The sequence below is a fragment of the Erpetoichthys calabaricus genome, chromosome 3 (assembly GCF_900747795.2).
Source record: "Erpetoichthys calabaricus chromosome 3, fErpCal1.3, whole genome shotgun sequence".
In the NCBI taxonomy this organism is placed as follows: Eukaryota; Metazoa; Chordata; class Cladistia; order Polypteriformes; family Polypteridae; genus Erpetoichthys; species Erpetoichthys calabaricus.
This window is the reverse complement of record NC_041396.2, coordinates 20610869-20629177: the sequence shown is the minus strand read 5'-3', so window position 1 is coordinate 20629177 and position 18309 is coordinate 20610869. Positions and strand designations below refer to the sequence as shown.

At 42.7% G+C, this 18309-nt stretch overlaps 1 protein-coding gene across 2 annotated transcripts in view; it reads right to left on the bottom strand.

Annotated features, from left to right (window-relative positions):
* The window catches only part of dennd2c (DENN/MADD domain containing 2C), a 218023-nt gene that overhangs the window by 163894 nt on the left and 35820 nt on the right, over positions 1–18309 (bottom strand). The window lies entirely within an intron of this gene.

Genomic DNA, 18309 nt, shown 5'->3' with positions numbered 1-18309 from the left:
CCCAGGAGCATACAAGGCTGTAGCAGCCCCACATCTGGGCATGTCAGACCACATCGCAGTGGAGCTGATCCCAGCCTATACTCCCATGATCTGCAAGATGAAACCAACTACCAGAACAGTACAGGTATGGACTGTGGAGGCATCTTCAGCATTACAGGACTGTTTTGAACATACTGACTGGGGAGTGTTCAAAGAGGGCTCAGATCTAGAGGGATATACATCATCTGTCCTATCCTATGTGCAGTTCTGTACTGATGCTGTCCTGCCCACAAAGACCTTTAGGGTGTTTCCAAATCAGAAACCGTGGTTAGACAGTACAGTGAGATCCCTGCTTAAAGCCCGGGATGCTGCATATGGGTAAGGCGACAGGCTGGCATATAGCAAAGCCCGAAAAGAACTAAAAAAAGGAATAAACCTGGAAAAATCCAGATACAAACAGCGTATTGAGGAGTATTTTGATAACAACGACCCACGGAACATGTGGAGAGGCTTAAACACCATAACGGATTACAAGCACAGTGATTAGCAGGTCAGCTATGACCCAAGTCTCCCTGACACCTTGAACAGTTTCTTTGCACACTTTGATGCATCTAGCAGTAGCGAGACTGTACATCTCCCTTGGCTAGAGGAGCAGCATCAGCATCTAGTCCTGCAACTACACCAAGTGAGGTCCACCCTGAGGAGGATCAACACCAACACAGCTGCAGGACCGGATAAGGTGTCGGGTAAGACACTGAAAATATGTGCTGATCAATTGGCAGGAGTCTTTCTGGACATTTTCAACCTTTCTCTACAACTTGCAATGGTCCCTGTCTGCCTCAAATCCTCCACTATTGTGCCAGTGCCTAAAAAATCAACGGTCACCTACCTTACTGATTACCGCCCTGTGGCTCTGACCCCAGTAATAATGAAGTGCTTTGAGAGAATCCTCCTAAACTACATCAAGGATGCCATCCCTGCTGGATTTGACAACCATCAGTTCGCCTACAGGAGGAACAGATCTACAGAGGATGCCATCTCAATAGCACTTCACACAGCCCTGACTCATCTGCAGTGCCCTAACTCTTATGTTAGGATGCTATTCGTCGATTTTAGTTCAGCGTTTAACACTGTAATCCCAGACAAGCTGGTACAAAAGCTTCATAATCTGGGTTTGTCCACATCGTTGTGTCTCTGGATCAGGGATTTTCTCACCAACATGCCTCAGGTGGTTAGAATTGGAGATCGTAAATCAGCCACACTGGTTCTGAACACAGGCATGCCACAGGGTTGTGTGCTCAGCCCAGCACTCTTCACGTTATTTACGCACGATTGCTCTGCCATCCATGCCACAAATATGGTTGTGAAGTTTGCGGATGATACGACCGTGGTGGGTCTCATATCAGGCAATGATGAGACTCACTACAGAGAGGAGATACAACACCTAGCACTATGGTACTCAGCCAACAACCTCATCTTGAACACCAGCAAGACCAAAGAGGTTATTGTGGACTATAGGAGGTCCAGAAGAACAGAACATGCTCCTATATTCATACATGAGGAGGTTGTAATGTGTGTGGACAATAGCAAGTTCTTGGGTATCCACATTACATCGGATCTGGCCTGGTCTTTGAACACATCTCACCTGGTAAAGAAGGCCCAACAAAGACTCGTCTTCCTCAGGAAGATGAGACATGCTGGATTCTCCTCTCGGCTGCTCACATCTGTACTTCTACAGATCCGCTATAGAAAGCATTCTCTGTCACAGTACGACAATGTGGTACAGCAGCTACACAGCACAGGACAGGAAGGACTTGGCACGGGTGGTGAGAACAGCACAGGAGATCATGGGAAGTCCTCTCCTAGACCTGGACTCTGTATATGCTGGAAGGGTGCAGAAGAGGGCCAAATGTATAGCTGCGGATCTCGCCCATCTGGGAAATGGACTGTTTGTACCACTGCCTTCGGGAAAGCGGTACAGAAATATAAAAACACGTACCAGCAGACTGAAAGACAGCTTTTTCTCCAGAGCTGTGAAGTCCATCTGCCCCTGCTGATACCCACACATATGTACATCTACCCCTAACCTGCCCCCCTGTAGACATGCACATGTACTTTCCCTGGTAATCAAACACACACACACTCGTATTCCTCCCCTACAGATCCACGCACACAGATCACTGGTCTCTGCAGGCGTACTACCTCAGAAAAAGTCTGAACGTGATATTGTCTTATTGCTGCTGTCTTTTATACTTATTATATTTTATTATTTATAGTGTATTGTATATTCTAAGTATTCTGCCTTGAAGCCGAGTCCTACCAACAAGAAATTTTGTTATGTGTATGCATAATGACAATAAAGAATTCTACTTCTACTTCTGTTTCTCTTCTCGGTAGTGAAATGTGGCACTTGGTGCCACGGCCCACCTGCCAAGTTGTTTTGCCTGCCTAAGGGAAAGTCATCTCTGATGGAGGACTGCAGGAATCGTGGGGCAGAGGGGTCCTTTCATCAGATTGGTTGTCCCAGCGCTGACTCAGCTGAAAATGACCAAATGGGGGAGGCAGCTTGATGGCCGAGGTCCCCAGGTCTCTGAATAAATCCAAATCATATTATGGGATATCATCTACTGTTAAATTCTGCTCCATACTTGTAAATTTTTTTTATACTGCATTGAGGATTTATTCTGTTCTATGTATTGTATTGTATTGTATTGTCCCAATTCTTTTGACACCCACTGCACGCCCAGCCTACCTGGAAAGGGGTCTCTCTTTGAACTGCCTTTCCCAATGGTTCTTCCATTTTTTTCCCTACTAGGTTTTTTTGGGAGTTTATCTTGTCTTCTTAGAGAGTCAAGGCTGGTGGGCTGTCAATAGGCAGGGCCTGTTAAAGTCCATTGCGGCACTTAATGTGTGATTTGGGGCTATACAAAAAATAAATGGTATTGTATTGTATCTGCCCTAAAAGAGTTTAGTGGCACCTAAACAGAAATGAAATGTGAAGTGAGTAAGCTAACAGAACACCAACTAAGTCAGAACCTCAGACTCCAACCAGTCACTTAATCAGGTGCTGATTCTTTTTATTAATTAAACCCGTTCTTTAACTCCATGGCTTGTCGCTGCTCTCATTGTGCAATAGCAGACATTTCTGTAATTGTTGAGTTTCTCTTTTCTAAGAGCACCGTCAAAATGTTTTGGTCACCTGAGCAGATCAGAATTCCTGAGACCTTCACCTTTCTATATTTTCAGATATTGTATGATGGTCACAGTTTGCTGGTCATGTTTTGTATCTCATTATTGTTTGGCTGCTAAATAAGGAAAAAGAAACAAGGGGTTTGAGTCTTCAAGAGCAAGTCAAAGAAAATTAATTCAAAAGAAGTTAATTAGCAGCAAAAACAGGTTACTAATTAAGAAAAGGGGTTAGAATGAAAACCTGAAGCCACTGGGACCCTCCAGGACTGAAGTTGGGGACCCCTGTTATAAAGCTTTAATTTGAATGCAGAACTTGTGTCTGTGAGGTTGTATCTGGGGTTTTGGGGTCCTGCAACACCCCACACAGGTCACACAGGTTACAAAGGTACATCATCTACTGCTTAATCAGCAGATCTGCCAATACTTTAATTGAATTCATACACAATTGGCTGCTTACTACCCTTTCTGACACCAATATAGCTGTCATTACAAACGTGTACAATTTCTTCTTTGCAAAAGTCTGGGTACCCTACTTAGTTAATGCTTAGTAACAAAACCTTTGGCAAAATTTCACAGCTTTTTTTGCAGCCCACTATGAGCCTTTGATTTCTTGTTTTGGGCATCTTTCCGCTCTTCTTCCTTGCAGGTCACTTCCAGCTGTGAGATATTCCTAGGCTGTCACAATAGGTTGAAGATCTACCCACAGATTTTCAATGATGTCCAAGTGTGGGGACTGTATGGGTCATTTCAAACCTTGCGTTTCTTGAGGTACTTCACTGTAGATTTAAAAGTGTGTTTTGGGTTGTCGTCTTGTTATAGAAGCCATCCATTTTTTCAGCTTCATTTTTCTGACCGACTGTCCGACGTCTCCATGAAAGTTTGTTCAAGATTTGATATAAATGATTTAGATAGGAATATAAGTAACAAGGTGGTTAAGTCTGTAGATGATACCAAGCTTGGTGGATTGACAGATAATCTGCAATCCACTGAATCATCACAGGACTTGGACAGCAGACCGGCTCGGGCAGATTTGTGGCAGATCATATTTAATGTCAGTAAATGTAAAGGATTACATGTGGGAAGTAAAAATATCAGCATGGGTACAAATGGGGAAGGTCTCATTTTACTAAAAGGCTGGAATTCTATGAGGAAGCAACAAAAGGATATGACCAGAATCATGCATATGATATTTTCAAAAAGCATTTGATAAGGTCCCATGTGAGATAGAGACTAAAACAAGTGAGCATTTAGGGTGTAGTGTGTAGATGGGTGCAAAAATGTCCAAAACACAAGAAGCAGAGGGCTATGGTATGAGTGATGTTAAGAGTGGTGTCCCACAGGGGGAAAGAGCTGGACCGTGGCTATTTCTAAAATGCAGTAAAAAGATCTGAATAGGAAAATAAAAAACCTGGGTAAGTCTGTTGATGATACCAACATTGGTGGACTGACACATAATCCAGAATCAGCAGAATCATCACAGTGGGACTTGGACAGCATACAGGCTTGGGCAGTTTTGTGGCACATGAAATTTAATGTAAGCAAATGTGAAGTACAGTATTATATGTAGAAAGTAAAAATGTTAGATGTTAATACACAATGGGAGAGCTAAAAATTGAAAGTACACCTCATAAGGAGGAGCTGGAAGTCATAATAGTCTTGTTACTATCAACATCCAGGAAGTGTTCAGATGCCATTAAAATGGCTAACAGGATGTAAGGTTATATAGCACGTTGATGTGTAAAGTCAAAGAAAGTTATGCTTAAGCTATATAATACATTGGTGAGGTGTTATCTGGAGTACTGGCATGTAATATCATCTTGGGGACAAATAATGTATTACCTATCTATTTATTATATAGTGCCTTTCATATATGTATGTCTGTCTATCTATCTATCCTGCCGACTATACTAAAATCAATACCTCTCTATCCTGTAAAATCAATATCTATCTCTCTCTATCCTGCCGACTATACTAAAATCAATCTCTCTCTATCCTGCCAACTATAATTAAGTCAATATCTATCTATCCTATGCTAAAGTCAATATCTATCTATCCTGCCGACTATACTAAAATCAATATCTCTCTCTATCCTGCCGATTATACTAAAATCAATATCTATCTCTCAATCTATCTATCCTTCCGACTATGCTAAAGTCAATATCTATCCTGCCAACTATACTAAAATCAATATCTATCTATCTATCCTGCCTACTATACTAAAATCAATATCTATCTATCTATCCTGTCAACTATAGTAAAATCAATCTCTATCTATCTATCTATCTATCTATCTATCTAAAAGGAGTTTAAGTTCAAGTTTATTGTCAAGCGCCCACAATACAAATAGAATGAGATTCTCACTCACTTACCCAACAACAGACAATGAATAAAACACACAACATCAGACAACACTTCCGACTGTTAGGAGGCATTACAGAGGATTTCAAACAGGAAATGGACAGCAAGGAAAATTCACAAACAAAGTCAAATGACAGGAAAGGATTAGAAACAAGGAAGGCAAATCAAACCAAAACCAGAAACATTAATCAGAAGTTGCTGTCAAAAAATTCAAAGCAAGAGATTCCAGGACTTAGTCTTAGTAGACTTAGTCTTCTAAGGAAGTAACTTTTAACCTCCACTACGAGCCTAGAGAAAACCTCATGAGGACAAAGGAACAAAATACAAAGTGGCCTAATCCTAGTCATCAAAATTATAAAAGAGATTGTTGAACTTGATCCAGAAATATTAACTGATTCAGTAAAGAACACCCAGTGGAGACTAAGAGACGTGTAACCTGGAATTGGGAACACAGAAGTTGTCAAGCTAAAGAAGAGACCTTAACAGCTTTAAAAAAACAAACAAACATTCAACTCAGACACACACACCACTACCAAAGCCAAGCTGTGAGACAAGAAAAAAGTCAAAAATATTAGAATGAGTCAAGACCAGAGGAACCTATCAGGAAAAGGGTCTGAATTGATCAAAAAATGATCAACAAAAAGGGTCTTGGAATCAAACAACTAGGACAGGCAGTGAACTTTACGACGACCTTTTAAACCTGTTGTGACACTGGCAAAGGTTACAACCTCCAAGGACACGCCCCAAACAACAAGGACAGCTTTCTAACAAAGGCTGATGATTATGAAGCAACAAAAATGGAAGTGAAAAACGCTCTTATAGAATTTATGCAATTGAAATCAAGCTGTGTATTCACACACTAATGGTAAAACCACATTCTAGGTTATATAAAAAAAAATCCTAAAAAATGAGTCTAAGAACTCAATAAAAGGGGGAGATTTCACAGAAGATATTAAAGGAAACCACAAATTATAACTCCAACATTCCAGAACAAGTTGCTGTGGTAAAGGAGGTCCATGACGATGTGCAATTTTAAAATACTGTAAGTAATTAAAAACAGGGCGGCTCGGGCTCAGTGTGTGTGTGTGTGTGCTTGTGTGGTCCTGGGATGTTTAATGGGGTAACTGGGACTGATCACACTTGCATATGAGTGCATGGTTAGTTCCAAAGGCCTCATTGACTTTCCACAGGTTGTAATTGAGATGCCGCGCCCATGGAGTCAAGAATAAGAAAAGAAAGAGGTTAAAACGGAGAGAAACAGGGTCATGGCATAGCCAGGGCTGCAGGGTGAAGGCAGGCAGTCGGGTTGGACTCCAACTGTAGGGGCAGGGTTTCTCCTGTTGAGTGACCAGGGAGTCAAAGTGACCCACTACTCCAAGTGCGTTCCTGCCCTAAGGTGGTGGTGTGGTGGTGGAGAGGAGATGGAGCCAGGCTTCTGGGGTCCCTGTAGACACAAAGGGTTAACGGCAAAGGGCACAAGTTTGGCTTGGGGCACACACCAGCAGTGACCAAATAAGGTGGCTAGGGTGCAATCCCATGAGAAGGTGGACTGCACTTGTCGGTGCATGTCTTCTCACGCTGAGGAGACATCAGGATGAGAGAGAACACCGAGGCAAGCTATGGTTATAGACTAGGTTTATACCTCACACGACATGATGCGTGTGCCTGTGGACACTACCGCTATGCAAACAGTGTACAGTTTATACTTTATGTAAATCTGGAGGATTCTACTGAGTGGCAGTGTGAGATACCATCACAGTGAAAAAACAACATTCAGCTTCGCTGTGTTGTGAATTGCCTGAAACATCCATGAAATTTCCAGGCCACCTTGCCACAATGGATGTTTAATGACTACATCTATCAATCCAGGGACGCACCCATTCCAGTTAGCATTGGGCACGAGGCAGAGACAAGGAGTACAAGCGCACACATACAATAGCGTAATGTTATCATCACCAAATCCCCAAACCTGCATGCCCTTGGAAGGAAAGCGGAGCACACTGTGGAAACTCATCAGGAAAACATGCAAACTCCAGGCAGCAAACAGCAGGGACGTCACTCCTTGCGAGGCAGCAGTGCTACCGCTCCGCCACCGTGCTGGCCCCACACACAATGAAGTTAACGATTTATCTGTAACATACATGCTTTAACAAGTTTAATCATGAAAGTGATATCAAGTATAAAGCTAAGGAATCTAAATGTGCAGAAAGCTGGAATATCAGAATTTTAATGTGTTCTGTGTGGCGATCACTGCCTGCCGCTGCTGTCAGCACAGGAGGAAACCCCACAAGCATGTCGTGATTAATAAGTGGGTCGGTTTTTAGATGATGTTTGCAACTGTCTACTTTAATGATATAGTAAACTATGCTATTAAAGTGGAAATTTAGAGATTAAATCTAAAATTTCCAATTTAATCACAAAAAAGATCTTTTCACTGTATCCCTAATTTTTTTTTTCTCTATGGTTCAAATACGCTTCCATACGTTCTGATGTAAAAAAAAAAAAACACGGCACAGAAGATGGTATGTGAGACCTTTAAAACGTATCACGTCATTACATTGGGGTATATTCGACACTTGTCTTGCCTATGTGAGAAACAGAAGAAGAAAATGTCAGCATTTAAGTCTGACGATTTGCTTCACCACATCGAACCATTCATCAAACACTGGAGCCCACACATCGATCTTGCAGGATGTGCAAAGCGACTTCCTATCACATATTGATAGTAAACAGAGACTCTGACGTCATGTTCCAACTTGAACACTTTGCGCCCCCCGATTTCGAGTTGGTACTGCAACTTGCACACGCATCACATTAATTTCTGAGGACGTGCTCAGAGGACGTGTCAAATGAACGTTGGGAATGCGTGGCAGTCATGTTGTGTGCGTGTTCGCATTCTGAGCGTGACGAATAAACCTCATTTTTTAAGATTATTTATTGGAATATTTACTGACATTTTAACCTCCATTTATCACCTGTTTTTTTAATTGGATTCTTTATTGACTTCATTAATGTACTGAACTGTTCTGCACTTTGGAGATTTGAACCTCTGACTGTTTTATTTGTTATTATTTTTGAATAAAAACACTAGCACTTTTGCACCATACTCTTGCTGTGGCTGTTTGTGACCTCATTTGCCCAGCTCATTCTCGTTTATGACTATCAACAGTTCAGGGTTCGAGAGCTGCCCAGGACCGTGGAGTCAACACGCACCGTCACACCGCCCAACACATCACAGCCAGTTACCTGAAACTTTTATGCTCTGCCATGCAGTATGAATCACCTGGACATAACATCCTGTCACAAACAATCACGCCAGACATCATAAAGGTTTGCGGCAGCCACCCGTATAATATATCCTGGCTGCAAATGTAGTAAATGTGAGTAAAAGACTGAGTACACAACAGAACTGATTACAAGAGACAAAGATGGAGGCTTTAAAGGGCTGTACAGGAAGTGACGTCAAAGGGCCCTGCACCGGAAGTGCTGTCTTCTGGACCGGAAGTGACATCAGCAAAGGGCCCGGCCCTGGAAGTGATGTCTTCTGAGGTGCCGGAACCTTGAAGGATTTCCCGGGAAAGGTCTGTAGGGAACTGAGAAAGACAGTCCGCGCACTCTGGTCGGATGTTTTATTACAATTACTCAGGCCCTTTAGCTGCCTCCTACTCGCACGTGTGTGACAATCCAGAACATCTTCAAACCATTTGATCTACTTCATGGCACAGGAGAGGCCAAAGCCTCATCATCTTGGTGCATAAGGAACATAAAAAAATGAACCAACAATGGATGTGACCATAGATACTACACTCATATAGGACTATTTAGGAAGAACCAAACTGGAAGAACGACCAAAACACTTGGACAAAAACTCATGAAGCCAGGTTAGAGTTGCCAATTAACTCTTTCAGGGCTGATGTCGACTTTTGTGAAAAGGAGGACCCGACGATAATCGGTAATCAACTGTAAACTGTGACAAAACCAGTCGTTACATTTTAGTTAGCCTCATTGGTTTTGATCGAGATTTCCTGCACTCCCGTGAGTAGCAAGGTGCAGACAATGGCAAAAATGGCACTGACATCTGGTGAGAGATCAAAGCGAATGCATAAAGCAAAATACTCCGTGGACGACGAGTTGCTTGTTCTCTCTGAATTAGACTAAGACTTGTCGGACTCTGATTTTGATACAAGCAATCGAAAATGAATATGAGGTTTTGTAGCTTCAGCTGATTGGTCCCCAGCTAATCGTGGTGCTAAATAGATTCATGTAGCTGACACAGCCTATGGCACTGTTCGCCTGGGAGGACTGCCACTTAACAATGATAAGAAGTAGAAACCAGATTGCAATGTACTGTGAGCGTGACGGCTGCACAGGGCAGCAGCAGCAATGTGAACACAGCCTGGCAGCTTGCCTGCCGCACATTCTTGGCAAACTGGCAGCCACAGCATGCAGCAACAGACGTTTTATGTTGATTTCTGTGTGAAGCCATTGCGTTTCAGAAAACAATGTTTTTTGGAAAAAATATTCAGCCCTCAAAGAGTGAAGTAACCTGCGTGTCTCTGGGGGACAAAACCAGATAAACCTGTGAGAAACATAGACAGCGAATCAGAAGCAGGATTCTCTTTCAGAACACCAACACTGTGAAGTATATTGACAAGAAAAGGTGCGTTACTGAAGATGTTACGAGAAAAGATTGAGAGGAAAGATGTAGCCTAAAAAACAAAGCATAGATCAAAACTTGACGTCAACCCTGAAAACAACTAAAGCTAACCTAAACAATCAGAGTCAAAAAAATAAAAAACAATAAAACACAAGTAACGAATCTACTGCCAAAACTTTTCACACAATCACAATGGGTACGTTTTACATTATAAGCCTCATTGCTCAATTCCGATTCTTTGCTCAGATCAGATTGGCCTGTCTTGACGGTTCACATTGATAAGTACAAGTGAACTGCAGTATCTAACAACAACAACAACATTCATTTCTATAACACATTTTCACACAAATGATGTAGCTCAAAGCCTTTACAAGATGAAGAAAGGCAGGACTAATTAACAAAGAGTAATGTAATATCCGATGGCCACGGAGGACAGAAAAAAACAAAAAAAAAAACTCCAGAGGGCTGGAGAAAAAAACAAAATCTACAGGGGTTCCGAGGCCTCGAGACCACCCAGACCCCCACTAACATTAATGATCTCAACAAGCCCTCATGGTTTTTAGCCTTCACGTGGAAGAATTAGATGATGATGGTCATGTGGACCTCTGGCCTTCAGTCCATCAAGTGTAATGTGAACCAGACAGACAGACAGACAGACAGACAGACAGACAGACAGATAGATAGATAGATACTTTATTAATCCCAGGGGGAAATTCACATACTCCAGCAGCAAAAAATATTAAATTAAAGAGTAATAAAAAAAAATGCAGGTAAAAAACAGACAATAACTTGAATAATGTTCAACGTTTACCCCCTCTGGTGGAATTGAAGAGTCGCATAGTTTGGGGGAGGAATGATCTTCTCAGTCTGTCCCAAGGGAAAATTAACAACCTCAAATTTGGATACAAACCCATCAGACCTCTGAAATGGCACACACGAGCACGAGTCATCTGCATCACCAACAGCAAAGTACTGAAACCGACAACCTTCTTAACAGGGAACTAAAATACAGTCTGAGCATCATAGTCATCATTTTGAGGTGTAATAAAGTGCCATTTAAGTGCCAGCATTGGCAAACAGCTGAGAGGATGGGGTGTTAGAGCCTTAGGAGAAATCACTCAGTGGTCCACTGTGGTAAGGAGGTAGAGTGGAGAGTGAAGAAACGGGAGAGCAATTTTTGACAATGAATAAGTAGATTATTGATAGGAACCAAATGTTACATAGTCAGACCCAGAGCAGAGTGGGTTTGTACTCTCTTGTAGCTAGTGTGTGAATTGCATTTTGCTCTAAAAGACATCAAACATGCCGTCATCTGTACATGATTAGGTCGAGATGGCTCCAGCAGCTATTTTTTGGCATCAGGAGATGTGTGGGTACAAAAAAGCAGCCAGAAATGGTGGGACTGTGACTGTTGTCACAACTGTAGCTCACCTCAGTTGTTGATTTGCTGTACTGCTGTTATCTTCTCATGTATATCTCTTTATTATAAAAAAAAATCTTGCGACGAGACGTGATCTTTGGAAGAGAGAAGGAGAGACACTTTCATGCCCCACAAAACGGACAAGCCACGTCATACTTACATCGTTTGGAAGCAAGTCCCATGATACGCATCCAGAGCTGGCTAGAGATAATGAGGGTATGAAAACTTGTTTGCATTAGCGCAAACAAACGGAAAATATTACTCAGTGAAATAACAGAACAGTGAAAAGAGATCGCATAGTGTTTAATGATGTCTGGGGGACAAGAGAGACAAGGCATTGAAACAAAAGGACAGGCGCTGTTCAGGCTTTTAAATGTTCAAAGAGCTGCACAAGTTGCAAATCACACGGCACGGCAGCAAGCCAGCAGCTGATCCAGCAAAGAGGAGATTAAAAAAAAGTATTTGTTTCCCATTGTATTAGCGTTTAGGAGGGGGTTTCGGAGGAGCAACCACATCAGGGTCATAACGGTGCACAGTGCTTTGCCGGGGCTTGTGGGAGGGTTGGAGGGAAAAAAAAAATACATGAACTGACCATTCTCATTCATCTTGCATAGCCACAAATAGGATACGTAAAAAAATCGATTTCCTTTTGGGTATCAAATTTTTATTGATAACTTGGAAAAGGAATAAAGTAAAAGGAAACCCATAGTAATATCTGATTTGGGGGCTATATTAGAACAAAAACGAAACACCGCCCAACTCCACCTAAGATGGCTATTTAAATAGAAACAAAGTAAGTGAACAAAAATGCGGAAAGGTAGACAGGAGAAACTTCCTAATGGAGCAAACCACCAACCAGCTCTTAACTTACTGAAAAGCAAGGCGCCAGTTGTGGATAGCAGAGCCAGAAGAAGTTGTTGATCCGGGATGCAGAAAGTTCAAGAAGGGTTAAGATTGCTGTTTTGTCTTGGAGTGATTTTTTATCACTTTTTAGAGTGATATATGACTCTACTTTCCCCTTTTGTATTATTAATGTGTAGCGTTTGTCAGAATGTCTCAAATCTCACAGACTTACCACTCTTTATAAGGTACTGTACCATATAACTTCTCCCCACCTTCTCTTCTACATCTAAAACCTCAGATAATTAGGTGTAGTAAAAGACAAGCAGGAGTTTAGTTACAATTTAAATAATGTATTATTGATAATATTTATAAATAATAACAATATGCAAAGTACATTTGAATATTGGCAACCATACAACCTGATAAATGCTGATGTGTAGTTTAAGGCAGCACACAGACTTGTTAGTTACTTAAAATGTATCGAGTTAAGGCATCATTCAGTGGTCAGCATTCTTCAGAACAGGCCGCATGCCTGTCTCAATATGGCTGCTGAGCTGTGCTCTTCGTTGTGTTGTCCTTTTCAGTTCATGGTGTGTGAGATGCTCCTTCATCATTTGGTCAGAGAGATAGGGAGGGGTCAAGTAAGCACATTTATTGATGTTCTGTCCAACCCCTACAGCCAGTAGGGCGTCATGGTACTTAAAGGCTTTTGATACAAGCCAATTTCAAACAGCCATACTTCACACCAATGGGGCACAGAATACCTTCACACCTGCCCCCAAAACCATATGTTAAGGTTAAGTTTACCAGTTAGGCAGTCTGGCTTTCCTATGGGGGTTGGTTGAGAGAGTCCTGCAGAGAAACGTTTGCTAAACTTGTTTGAGGCACTTCACCCCAACCCTGTTGTAAAATTCACTATCCTGACTTAGTCCTAGGGGATAAACATGAATGCTTCTCACTAATGAAATACTAATATTACATTGCTTTGCGGGCAGCGCAGTTGCCTCACAGTAAGGAGACCTGGGTTTGCTTCCCGGGTCCTCCCTGCGTGGAGTTTGCATGTTCTCCCCGTGTCTGCGTGGGTTTCCTCTGGGTGCTCCGGTTTCCTCCCACAGTCCAAAGACATGCAGGTTAGGTGGATTGGTGATTCTAAATTGGCCCTAGTGTGTGCTTGGTGTGTGGGTGTGTTTGTGTGTGTCCTGCGGTGGGTTGGCACCCTGCCCGGAAATTGGTTTCTGCCCTGTGTTGGCTGGGATTGGATCCAGCAGACCCCCGTGACCCTGTGTTCGGATTCAGTGGGTTGGAAAATGGATGGATGGATGGACATTGCTTTGCCTAAGTTACAAATAAAGACATACATAATATTTATAAACTTGTATGCAAAATTTCACACCACAACAATTGTCAGATGAAGACATCCAGAATGTAGGAGAGACCAGAGAAGAAGATTTCCAGGGAGAGGCTTAAAGCAATATAGCTGCAATGGTTTCAGCCATTAAAAACCTCCACCGGAAGAGAGAAAAGAGAAGATGTAGGAGCACATCTGAAAGTGATCATATTTAATAGATTGGATTTCTGTGTCCACACAGCCCTAAAAACATCAGATTTGTTTCATGTTAAGGCACAAAAAAAAAAAAAAAAAAAAACACAACAATCAGAATTTGAGTCACTTCAGCCTGGTAACGTGAACACAGCCTAAAGGTTTCTATTCAACCCTGGAAAAAATTTAAAAACTGTAAGAGGTGACCTTTATATAGACACACAGATGATGTCATCGTCACACCTATCTATAGGCACTGTAGAATATAGACAGACAAACACAGACACACATAGATGTGGTGACTATTGCACAGTTATGAATATACAGATACACAGATAAAGTTAAAGTAAAAAGTATGTGAACCCCTAGGAATTATCTATATTTACAGTATGTCTAATTCCCATATAAAGCATGGTCGTATCTTCATGTCAGTCACAATAATGAACAACTAAAGATACACAGATTTTCAGAGAATTTTTGACCATGTTGAATAAATCATTCAAACTGTGAAACTGAGGGTGGAAAAAGTAAGTGAACCCTAAGCTAATGACTTTTTGAAAAGCTCCTTGCATTCCGAATTTCACACACCTGGAGTCCATTTAATGAAACGAGTTCAGAGGTGTGGCCTAGAATGACTTTGATTGATCAAAAACACTATAAAGTTTGAGTATGAGCTTTTGACAAGAAGCATATCCAGATGGGAATCATGCCTCGCACAAAACAGCTGTCTGAAGAGCTACGATCGAGAATTGCTCATCTACATAAGGCTGGAAAGGGTTACAAAGTCACGTCAAAGATTTGAGATATTCATCAGTCTACTGTTAGGCAAGCTGTCTATAAATGGAGACAATTTGGTATTGTGGCTACTCTGCCTAGAAGTGGGTGACCTGCCAAGAAAACCCCAACAGCACAACGCAAAGTCAGCAATGAGATAAAGAAGAACCCCTAGGCCGGAGTTATATTTCACGCGACGCGACACATGCTGCAGCGGACGCTCCTGCTACGCAAGCGTTGTAGTGTGTATACTTGCGCGCGTACTTTACGTAAATCTGGAGGAATCCGCCAGGTGGCAGTGCGAGATATTATCACGGTGAGAACATGTTCAGCTTCTCTGTGTTGTGAATTGCCTAGAACGCCCATTAAATTCCGATGACACCTAACCGCAATATCTCTGAAAAGGATGTTTATTGATTAAATCCAGGGATGTTTACTTTCCAGCAAGCATTGGGCACGAGTGAGAAACAATCCCTGGAAGATGCCTCGGCTTATTGCAAGGTGAATACAAGCACACACATACACTAGCGTCATTTTAGCGGCACCAAATCCCCAAATCTGCATATCTTTGGAAGGAAACTGGAGCACACTGAGGAAACCCAACAGGAAAATGTGTAAACTCCAGGCAGGGAATATCAGCGACGTGACTCCCTGCAAGACAGCAGCGCTAACGCTCCGCCACTGTGTCACACTATGTGTGTAATTATTAACAGTATTCATTATTTAAACGAAATTACCGATTTATCTGTAAAATATAATATACATACTTTAATGCTTTTCATCATGAAAGTGATATCAAGTATAAATTTAAGGATTCTAAATGTGCAGAGAGTTGGAATATCATACATTTAATGTGCTCAGTGTGGCGATCGATTGCTGGCGATTCGCTGTTGTCAGGAGCAGAGGTAGCCCTAGAAAAAAAGATAGCACAGAAGACGGTATGTGAGACTTTTAAAACGTGTCGTGTCATTACGATCGGGAATATGTGACGCTTGAATATAAAAGCACCACGAATACATTTGTATGTCGGCATTTTGCTTCACCACATCGAACCATTTATCAAATATCGAAGCGCGCACACCGATCTCGTAGGATCCGCAAAGCGGCTTTCTGTCACATGTAGATAGTAAATAGAGTCTCTGACGTCACATTCCAACTTTTAGCACACTGCGCCCCCCGACTTTTTGCTGGTACTGCAATTCACGCACGCGTCGCATTAATTTCTGAGGACCTGCTCAGAGGACGCATCAAATGAATGGTCTGAATGCGTGGCGGCCATGATCCGGGCACATGCACGTTCTGAGCGTGAAGTATAAATGAGCCCTTAGAGTGACAGCAAAGGACTTGAAGAAGTCATTAGAACTGGCTAACATCTCTGTTCATGAGTCAACTATACGGAAAACATTGAACAAGAAAGGAGTCCATGGCAGGACACCAAGAAGGAAGCCACTGCTATCAAAAAAGAACATTCTTTGAACTCACTTTTGGTCATAATAATCAGTCCAGCTGGCCCTCTGGGACACCTAAAGACCACTGGACTATTATGTGAAACACTGAAATGTCTTGGAATGGCCTCGTCAAAGCCCACATTTCAGTCCAATGGAGAATCTGTGGCAAGACTTGAAGACTGCTAGACACCAACACAACCCATCTGACCTCGAGGAATGGGTGAAAATCCCAGGGGCGAGATGTGCAAAGCTAAAAGAGACGTTCAACTAGAGACTTGCAGCTGAAATTGCAGGGAAACGGGCCTCTGCAAAGTATTGGCTTTGGGAGGGTGAATTATGTTTGTGTCATAATAAAACAATATTTTGTATCTTCAAAGTGGTTGGCATATTGTGTAAATCAAATTTTACCCAACAGACAATAACTTTGTATAATGTTAACGTTTACCCCCCCCAAGTGGAATTGAAGAGTCGCATAGTGTGGGGGAGGAACGATCTCCTCAGTCTGTCAGTGGAGCAGGATGGTGACAGCAGTCTGTCGCTGAAGCTGCTCCTCTGTCTGGAGATGATCCTGTTTAGTGGATGCAGTGGATTCTCCATGATTGACAGGAGTCTGCTCAGCGCCCGTCGATCTGCCACGGATGTTAAACTGTCCAGCTCCATGCCTACAATAGAGCCTGCCTTCCTCACCAGTTTGTCCAGGCATGAGGCGTCCCTCTTCTTTATGCTGCCTCCCCAGCACACCCCCACGTAGAAGAGGGCACTCGCCACAACTGTCTGATAGAACATCTGCAGCATCTTATTAACTTACAAACAAACACACACACAGTTATAGTAGCAATTAAAGCACTTGTAGAAAAAGAAAATGACCTACAAACAAGAAGAACGAGGCACTTCTATACAGGCGTCTACCGAGTGCCGCGTGTTTTATGCATTACAGACACACACACAGACACAGTGACTAATGCAGAGTTACTGACACATCTGAACTGCTGACACACATGCCAATGCAGACACGCACACTCATTTATATTATGAAGTAATGCACAATTGTATTACTAATAGACAGACACACATACAGCTGTGGTGACTGAGGTTATGGCTGCTTAAAACTACCCATACTTGTCCAAATGTAGACAGCCGCACAGTCATAGCGCTGATTAATACGCACTTATAGACTCGCACATTTGAACCGGAGGACCCCCTCACAGGCTCAGACGAGGTAGTTAATAACCAGGCGAGGTGATAGGGGACGCTGCCACTAACACTGTCATCTCCTTCTATTCCCCATAGTGCCCAGAAGGCGCCCGATGAAGGTATTTAGCTCCATCAATATAAAAACCCAGGCATCCTGGAATGAGGGGTCATTTTTGGCCCGAGCAGCCCAGCGAGACTAAGCTCCACTGAGACCAACACACAGATGTCAATGGGGAAAAAAATTCCTGCTGGATATCTCTACTCATATGGACTGGGTAATGTGTTAGGAATGAAAGGATGGCAAGCCACATCATCTGATGGAAATGAAAACGATCAAACTACAGAGGGGGGAATTCAAAGACCCCCGAAAATTAAAGGGAAAAATGATGCGGCAGGCAGCCTCGTCCATTTCGCCAAAATGTCATTGTACTCAGTAGTTTGTATGGTCCCTACGTGGTTTTATGCATGCCTGACAACATTCTTGGTCGTGGTGGTGGTGGTGGGGGGGGGAGTGGGGTGCATGCTCCTAATAAGACGATGGATGGTGTCCCGGGGGATCCCAGATCTGGAACAGGGAATCACTGAGCTCCCGGACAGTCTGTGGTGCAACCTGGCAGCGTTGGATGGACCGAAACATAAGAGGTGTTCTATTGGATTTAGGTCAGGTGAGCATGGGGGCCAGTCAATGGTATCAATTCCTTCCTCCTCCAGGAGCTGCCTGCATACTCTCGCCACATCAGGCCAGGCATTGTCATGCACCAGGAGGAACCCAGGAGCCACTGCACCAGCACAGGATCTGACAATGGGTCCAAGGATTTCATCCTGATACCTAATGGCAGTCAAGGTGCCGTTGTCTAGCTTGTAGAGGTCTGTGCGTCTCTCCATGGATATGCCTCCCCAGACCATC